Raw genomic sequence first — 8928 nt, 5'->3', positions numbered from 1 at the left:
AGACGCTATTCCTGTCAGAGCACATCAGAACACTCATAAAGAGCTTAGAGCCCCTGCTTGGCCCAACGAAGCTGGTCCCCCAAGGCCTCAGCAACTTCTTCACTAGGAACCATTAATGGGAGAGACCAAATACTGTCCCAGGAAACAAAAAGCCATAAGAGTTGGAAAGAAATAATCTAGGCTCTGCTACCTGGTTATTCAATTAATGGACATTCATTAAACAGCACTGCATGAATCACTGTGGGGAAAGCAGTGGGTAAAATATTGTCCTTACCCTAAAGGAACTTTAATTATGAGAGCATGGCATATATGCATAAACATATTTGTTAATAATAATATAAAACAGATTCTACTTCTGTGTGACAGAGTTCAACTGAGATCGTCGATACATATTTGTTGATCGCCTGCTAAGTTCCAAACGTGAATGAGGTGCAAGAGTGTATGTAAAAGGCACTGCGCTCTCCCTTGCAGACTTTACACTCTCGCTGTGAAGAGTATGATTTATTCTGTTTATTAATTTATTCAGTGAAGATTAATGGACCACCTGTAACATATGAAGCATCTTGCTAAACGAGAGGGATATGAATAACCCATAATCCCACCCACGTGGAACTCAGGCTGGTAGGGGAGACAGACTGTAAACAAATTGCTTACTTTTAGTGTAGTGTGTGTGTGTGTGTGTGTGTGTGTGTGTGTGCGTGTGTGTAGTAATATATATTTTTTATTACTTTGAAGATTGAACAATTTGTAGATAGATAGATACCTACAAATACCTATAATTATCTATCTATAGATAGACAATTTACATAGATGATAGATAGATAGATAACGCTTAAGATGGGCATGAGAACTAGGAGAAACATCACAAAAAAGGTGGCATTTGAGGAGAGTCTTGAAGGTGTTTTCTAAGTAGACTCATGAGTGAAGGATCTTCCAGGTAGAAAGAACTGGGTGTGCAAAGGCACTGAGTCAGGAAACGGCATGGTGGCCCATTAGTGGGCTGAAGTCAGAGTAAAAATTGAGCAATGATGGGAAATGAGAATGGCAGAGAGGCAGAAACCAGGTGGCCATAGGGATGGAGAGTTCAACTTTACACAATAGAAAGTCTTTACAATATCAGAAGAGGAGACTAGGGCAATTGTATTGTGTAGTAGAAAGATTATCTTAATTGCTGCCTGGAAGATGGTTTGGAGTAAGACAAGATGAGAGGCAAGGAAATCATTAGGAGTCTATCTCAGTAGTTAAGACAAAAGCTAATGAGAGGTATGGGATAAAGAATTACGTAGGATGTAGAACCAAGACAACATGGTAGCCAATTGATACTGAGGATAAAATATGAGCAGGATCAATGATGATGCATTCTTATTGGATGTTCTTAATTTCTACTGGGTCATAATTTGGTGTCCTCAACTCACACACCCTGGCTGGCAGCAATAAGAGAAAAACTATAAGAAAATAAATGGGAGAGTGGAGGATAAAGAGCTCAGGTCTAGGGCTTCCCTGGTGGCACAGTGGTTGAGAATCTGCCTGCCGATGTAGGGGACACGGGTTCGAGCTCTGGTCTGGGAAGATCCCACATGCCGCGGAGCAACAAAGCCCGTGCGCCACAACTACTGAGCCTGCGCGTCTGGAGCGTGTGCTCCAGAGAGAGGCCGCGATAGTGAGAGGCCCATGCACCGCGATGAAGAGTGGCCCCCGCTTGCCGCAACTGGAGAAAGCCCTCGCACAGAAATGAAGACCCAACACAGCCATAAATAAATAAATAAATAATTTAAAAAATGAATATTAAAAAAAAAAAGAGCTCAGGTCTAAATATGTTGAGTTCAAAGTACATGCGAACCATCTAGTGGAGATGACCTATAAATAGTTGAAAGCTAAGGAGGCCATAGAATACTTCCTGGAAAAAGTTTGGACTAATTTAGATCTAAAAGAATAAGTAGAGTTTGTGGAGGGGAGGTAGGGAACGGGGAAAGAATTGGGAATGAAGGACATTCCAGGTAAAGAAATATTCTTAATGAAAACAAAGAGGTAGGAACAAGGACAGTATGTGAGACCACCCTGAACAAAGCAAATGGGAAGAAAAAAAGGTGATGCTCTACAGACAGAATGAATCCAAGGTCATGGTGAAAATGGGCTGCAAGGAAGAGTATCCTGGTGATAAGATGCCATACATGGTTTAGAGACTAGAAAATCTGGATCGGAGTGGCACATGGGAGGTCAGTACATTTTCAAGTCATGAAGCGTGTAAGATAATGTCATTTCCCTTAAGAAAGTAAAATGCAGAACCTCCAAAATGTAGTGCCCAGAGTCGAGTTTCCTGGTGAAAAGAAAGGTTGATATAATATTTATTATAGGCTAGGCACTGTTCTAAGCACATTACAAACATCAATATATTAGATCTTCCCAGCAACCTGCTGAGTCTATATTGTCATTTTATGGATGAGGAAACAGACAAGGAAGAGTCCAGCAACTTGATGAAGTTCTTACGGCCAGCTGGTGGTGGGACAGGAGTCTGAATATACAGCCATATCTTCAGTCACTTCACTGCATTGCCTCCCAAGTACTGTGCCTGCTCTGACTCGGTCCCTTCCCTGTGAGCCCACCCACCGCCACCATGCTGATCCTAGGGGAGGTCGGCTCTGTCCCTTTGCAGTGCTGACACAAGCCAACCCCTGTAAGAGTCTTTACTAAATCCTAAAGGAGAACAAAGTGGAAACACAGGAAGAGTACTCAGAAAAGAAATCTGACTTGGGAAGCACAAGTCTTTAATCCTTTTCTAGCTAGCTTGCCCTGTTCTACATGATTTCCTCTGAATACTACACTCGCCCCAAGGGCAGATATCTCTGCATGCCTCTTGCCTGAGATCCTCACCTTTTAGCTTGTTCCATGTGGTAAAACTATCTTTAAAACATGGATACCGGGGCTTCCCTGGTGGCGCAGTGGTTGAGAATCTGCCTGCCAATGCAGGGGACACGGGTTCGAGCCCTGGTCTGGGAAGATCCCACATGCCGCGGAGCAACTGGGCCCGTGAGCCACAATTACTGAGCCTGCGCGTCTGGAGCTTGTGCTCCGCAACAAGAGAGGCCACAACAGTGAGAGGCCCGCGCACCGCGATGAAGAGTGGCCCCCACTCACCACAACTAGAGAAAGCCCTCGCACAGAAACGAAGACCCAACACAGCCAAAAATAAATAAATTTTAAAAAAAACAAAAAAAAAAACATGTGATACAGAGTGACTACTTAGACATCTAACTCAGAGAAGATCTTTGTTAGTGGAACTCCTTCCTCATTTCCAGATTTATGTGAGTGTCCACCTGTTCCCCAGGTGTTGACATCACACATGATTTCATTCTACCAGTGAGATTTTCTGTCCAGAATCCCCGTGCCCATAACCTTCACCCTGAAGTGTGTCTTCACTCTTCCAAGTACAAGAGCATTTCCTGATACACTATACCAAACATTGTTGCCAGATGGGAGGAATTACCTGCCTGTAAAACTGAGAGTACTTCCTCACAAGGTGACAGGTGTTAGACCAGGGAGGGGGCATCGGGCACAGAAAGAAAAAGATTGGCCTTAACACAACTGGAATAAGTGTTTTGCTATAAGAGTTGAAGGTGGGACTTCCCTGGTGGTCCAGTGGTTAAGAATCTGTCTTGCAATGCAGGGGATGCCAGTTCGATCACTGGTCAGAGAACTAAGATCCCACATGCCACGGGGCAACTAAGCCCAAGCCACAGCTAGAGAGCCCATGTGCCCCAACTACAGAGCCCACGTGCTCTGGAGCCAAGGCACCACAACTAGAAGCCTGCACAACACAACTAACGAGCCCACGCGTTCTGGAGCCCGTGAGCCACAACTAGAGAGAAGCCCATGCACCACAACGAAGAGCTCGCCGCAACAAAAGATCCTGTGTGCCGCAACTAAGACCCGATGCAGCCAAAAAATAAATAAATATTTAATAAATAAATAAATAGCAATTGATTTAAAAAAAAAAAAAAGAGTTGAAGGTGAACCCAATGTTTCAAGTCCAGGTGACAGAGAACTAGTTGTATTGAGACATTCAGGGAAGTTGGTGTGACGAACTGGTGTAGGGGGTTAAAACAAAGAATTTGTTCTTACCCAAGCTGTCTGGGAGATGAGGGAGAAAGATCCAAGTGCAGATGTCTGATGGGCAACTGAACACCTAAGGCTAGAGATATAGACAAGGATGTCATCAGTATAAAGGTGAGAAATGACAAAGAATTGATAGATGTTCCTAAATTTGAGGGAGGAAAAAAAAAAAGACCAAGTGGGCAGAATTCATAGCTATGGGAGAAATGAAGAAAACGAAGAGGAAACAAGGAGATAAGTGGAAAAGGAATCATTCCTGGGAAAAGGGAAAAACCAGAGATACTGCAGCACCACAGAACCACAGAAGATAAGAGAAAGGTTTCTGAAAACAGAGCTAATTACTTAAAAATTCTCAATGGCAGGAGATGCCATAAATAAGAGCAGAAAGCAAACAATATACTACAAGAAAATATCTGAATTACATATGGCAGATGAGTTGATATTGATATGAAAAGAATCTTCCATAGAAAAAGGATGAATAGTAATTTCACAGAAATGGAATTGAAAATGGCCAGTTTATGTATGAAAAAATACTCATATTCATCAATAACCAAGGAAATGCAAATGAAAACCCATCAGAAATGTTGATGGCATCCGTGCTGGCCAGGAGTCCAACATGAAGTCAGGCTTTTTCATTAATTGCAGGTGGAGGTGTAATTTGGTACTATCTTTTTGATAATCATCTGACAGCATTAATAAATTTTCAAATGCACATACCTTTGACCCAGTGACACCTCTTTTGAAAATCTATCTCATAGAAGTAAAAGCACCGATATATTTAAAGATCCTTGTATTTGATTGTTTTTTGCATCATTTTTTGGTAGTTGGGGGGACTTGAAAAATTGAATCCAGGTAAATCAGAAAATAATTGAATAAATTATGGCATATTCATACCATGAAATATTGTGTATCCATTAAAATGAATATATCCATTTAAATGATATAGTTTAAAGCAAAATACAAGTTGCAAAGCCATGTTTATTGTATGATTCCCTTTCTGTATTAAATGCCTATTTATGCATATACAGTTAAATGCATTTGCATAAGTGCAGATATCAGAGGGGAAGCATAAACATCAAATTGTTAATTTTGGTTACTGGAGTGGGGTGAGAGCAGAGGGAGGGAAATTGATTAACTTTTTCTTTATATACTTCTGGGCATAGGTTGATCTGTTACGACATGCATATATTTTAAGGGATTTTTTTGGTAAAATACAAATAAATAATTGTAACCACGAAGACCTGAAAAGTGTCAGAAGCCACATTATTCTAGAAGACTTAACATAGAGACACAAACCACTGGACAAGTTCTTTGGGAAAGACCTCAGGAGAGTGAGGGTCAGTGGGTGACACAGAAGAAAAGAATCCTGATTCCAAGAAATGCCAAAGAAATTGAGGGGTAAATAAATAGATTCCTACAGAATGTTCATGCTCCCCAGGGGGCGAATATTCAATATGTGCATATTTCTGTTAGTATAAAGTTTTCCATTTTAAATGGAAACACACAATAATTTTTTTTTTTTTTAATGAAAGCACTTTCTGGTGCATTATCCCATTTGGCCCTCACAGAAACTCTTGTCCTGTCATCAATATTGCATCTCCATTTGACACATAAAAAGCTGAATCTCAGATAGTAAAGTGACTTTCCCAAGACCACACAGCTATTAAGAGGTTCCACTAGCTGGGCAATCATTTCTCCTGTATCAAACCCCTGTATTTTGATCAGCCAAAGCCCCAAAGTGCAAAAGTTCTTCCTGGACTTCAAGGGAAGTAGGCTGGCTAAGGAGAGATCACTCGCATTTTTGGTTTTGTCTTTTTTGTTTGTTTTGTTGGGGTTTTTTTTAGCCACACTTCGTGGCATGCGGGATCTTAGTTCCCCAGCCTGGGATGAACCCACACCCCCTGCAGTGGAAGCATGGAGTCTTAACCACTGGACCGCCAGGGAAGTCCCCTCACTCCCATTTTTGGATGGAGAATCAGTGAAGGGAAACCACTCTGAATCAAAATCAGTCTTGCCGGACCCAAGCTTAAGGCAGGAGGCTGGAACCAAGAAGGCACGCTGCTGCAGGCATCTGTTCCTGTCACAAGCTCTCCACAGCCTCAAGAAAGTAACTTCACCCCCGTGTCTCAGTTTCCCTCCCTTTAAATAGGATACCCCACCTTCCTCTGAAGACAAGGTGTGCTGAGATCAATGGGGCTTTGTCTACAATCGCTTTGAACTTGATGGTAGAAAATACTCCACCCGTTGCCCTTACCCTCTTCCTTAGAAGTGGTTCCCTGAGAACACACTCAAAAAGGAGATTTATAGTATGGTCCTCCCACCGTCGTTTGCCTCAAGGTGAGAATGAGCCTGCTTAGAGTATCTAAGAGACTAAATATAAATTGAAACCACACCTGCTGAAAGCTGAGGGGCTGCCAGGAGCTGTGAGGAAAACCTGATATCTTTAGTAGTCACTGTGTGTGTGAAAGAATGTGACAAACCTCAGGCAAGGCCAAAAGGGACCCACCCTAACTAAAGAAAACCACAAGTGTGTGTGCATGTGTAAAATTCAGCCACGCAGCCAGAACCTGCAGATACCAATTCCATCTGGAAAAATTGAGTTTGTCTCTCATTGCTTCAAGAAAACACATTCTAGGGGCTTCCCTGGTGGCTCAGTGGTTGAGAATCTGCCTGCCAATGCAGGGGACATGGGTTCGAGCCCTGGTCTGGGAAGATCCCACATGCCGCGGAGCAACGAAGCCCGTGCGCCACAACTACTGAGCCTGCGCGTCTGGAGCCTGTGCTCCACAACAAGAGAGGCCGCGATAGTGAGAGGCCCGCGCACCGCGATGAAGAGTGGCCCCCGCTCGCCGCAACTAGAGAAAGCCCTCGCACAGAAACGGAGACCCAACACAGCCAAAAATAAATAAATAAATAACTATGCCCTACGACCAAAAAAAAAAAAAAAAGAAAAGAAAAGAAAACACATTCTAACAGCCTCAGAACAGCTTCTTTGTGGTTATTGATGAGATTAGTCAACAGCCATATATGCATGGACAGGTGGTGAGTAGTGATGGGTTTGCCTGGGTTTTCTATTCACCCAGCAAGATGGTAATTTCCAGAAGCCAAAGAACTGTCTTGGGACAGTCTATCTGGTGTCTGCTCTTCCTCCTGCCCTGCTCACCCTTCATGCATGGCATCGGTGCAGGGCTCTGCACACACAGCTCACGCATTGCTGAAGCTCTCGTGCTAGTTATTCACGGCTAAAGATTGCTGGGGGATTCTACAGGGAAAAGCCAATAAGCAACTGTCACTGAATTCTAAAACATGGGATTATAACTAAAATAATACCCAAGCTGGTCGTGCACATTTAGATTGTTACAGCCCAAGCTATAACTATCTTGGTGTCCTTTTATCCCTTTTCTAAAATTATAGCAGAATAAACATTACCTAACACTCTGTGTGTGTGTGTATTCTCAAAAGGAATTTTTAGGTGTATAAGCAATCCAGGAGTTGCTTATACACCTAAAAATCAACTCTCTCATAACTTATCGTGCACAAATCATGTACTATAGTTTAATTATTGTGCTACATAATATCTAGTGGGGGGAACCTAAAGTTTTGGTTTGTTTTTCTTTTTTTTTTTGAAGGCGCAGTTCCTTCCTTCCAGAAAGTCACAGTAGAGTGAGGGAGACTGCCAGTTCAGACTAATATCCTCCATTTCTACAAAGTTGAGTGAATGTCACTCTGTGTAAGATGCCAGGCTGGATTCTCCAGGGCACCAGAGTGTATAAGGCAAGGTCTCTGCTGTCAGGGACAGGCTTATAGTCCCCTTGAGTGGCTACATTGAGTTTTTTTTTTTTTTTTTTTAATTAATTAATTAATTTATTTATTTTTGGCTGTGTTGGGTCTTCGTTTCTGCGCGAGGGCTTTCTCTAGTTGCGGCAAGTGGGGGCCACTCCTCATCGCGGTGCGCGGGCCTCTCACTATCGTGGCCTCTCCCGTTGCGGAGCACAGGCTCCAGACGCACAGGCTCAGTAGTTGTGGCACACCGGCCAAGCCGCTCCGCGGCATGTGGGATCTTCCCAGACCAGGGCTCGAACCCGTGTCCCCTGCATTGGCAGGCAGATTCTCAACCACTGCGCCACCAGGGAAGCCCCTACATTGAGTTTTAAATGCCTGGTATGCCACATCTTTCCAGGTTCTATTTCTTGCCTATTAAATGTGGAAGCTAAGGCAGTAGGTGGAGAAACTATGAGAAATGAATAAACGTAAAAGGCAATTTTTCCTAATGTTTGTACCCACAATCCTTGGTAGGCATCATAATATAGCAATGTGGTTTAACTAGAGCACCCAGGGCATCGTAAAATGTAATGGATAATTTGTGCAGATCCTCTACTTTTCAATGAAGAAATAACTTCTCCTTGGATTCTTCACATTAGGAAATATTGGCACAAGAGAAGAAAAAGAAAGAAGGAAGGGAGGGAAGGAGAGAGGAAGATGAAAGAAAAAAGAAAAGACACAAACAGAAAGAAATCTTTCCATTGTTTTGAAAATTTAATAAATTCTTTAAGAAAAATTCTATTGACTCCCAGCAGAAATGAAGTCCCTGGATCACCACTCTGATTTAGAAGGGGAGGGGAATCAATGGTTTATTTTCGAGAATCACAAGCTCCTTCCTCACCTTAGAGGAGTCTCCAGGTGTCAAACTCATTATTATTCTTCTCAGCCTCTGAATTCTTGCCACAGAAGCTGCTTCCCACCCCTAACAATTGCCTCTTGGTTACCTGTATCATAGAATCAGTGTCAGGTTTCAACTTGGAAACCTGGTTAAATTTA

General features: G+C 42.7%; 1 long non-coding RNA gene across 1 annotated transcript; it reads left to right on the top strand.

Annotated features, from left to right (window-relative positions):
- Nucleotides 1-819: 819 nt before the first annotated feature.
- LOC309614852 lies at nt 820-8658 on the top strand. Its single transcript, XR_014236430.1, has 2 exons — nt 820-1487; nt 1807-8658. It is a non-coding gene; the product is annotated as an uncharacterized lncRNA (long non-coding RNA).
- The last annotated feature ends 270 nt before the right edge of the window (nt 8659-8928 follow it).

The sequence above is a fragment of the Balaenoptera borealis genome (assembly GCF_965194805.1).
Source record: "Balaenoptera borealis genome assembly, chromosome: 17".
Taxonomy (NCBI): Eukaryota; Metazoa; Chordata; class Mammalia; order Artiodactyla; family Balaenopteridae; genus Balaenoptera; species Balaenoptera borealis.
The sequence above is the reverse complement of the archived record's forward strand: the minus strand, read 5'-3'. Positions and strand labels throughout refer to the sequence as shown.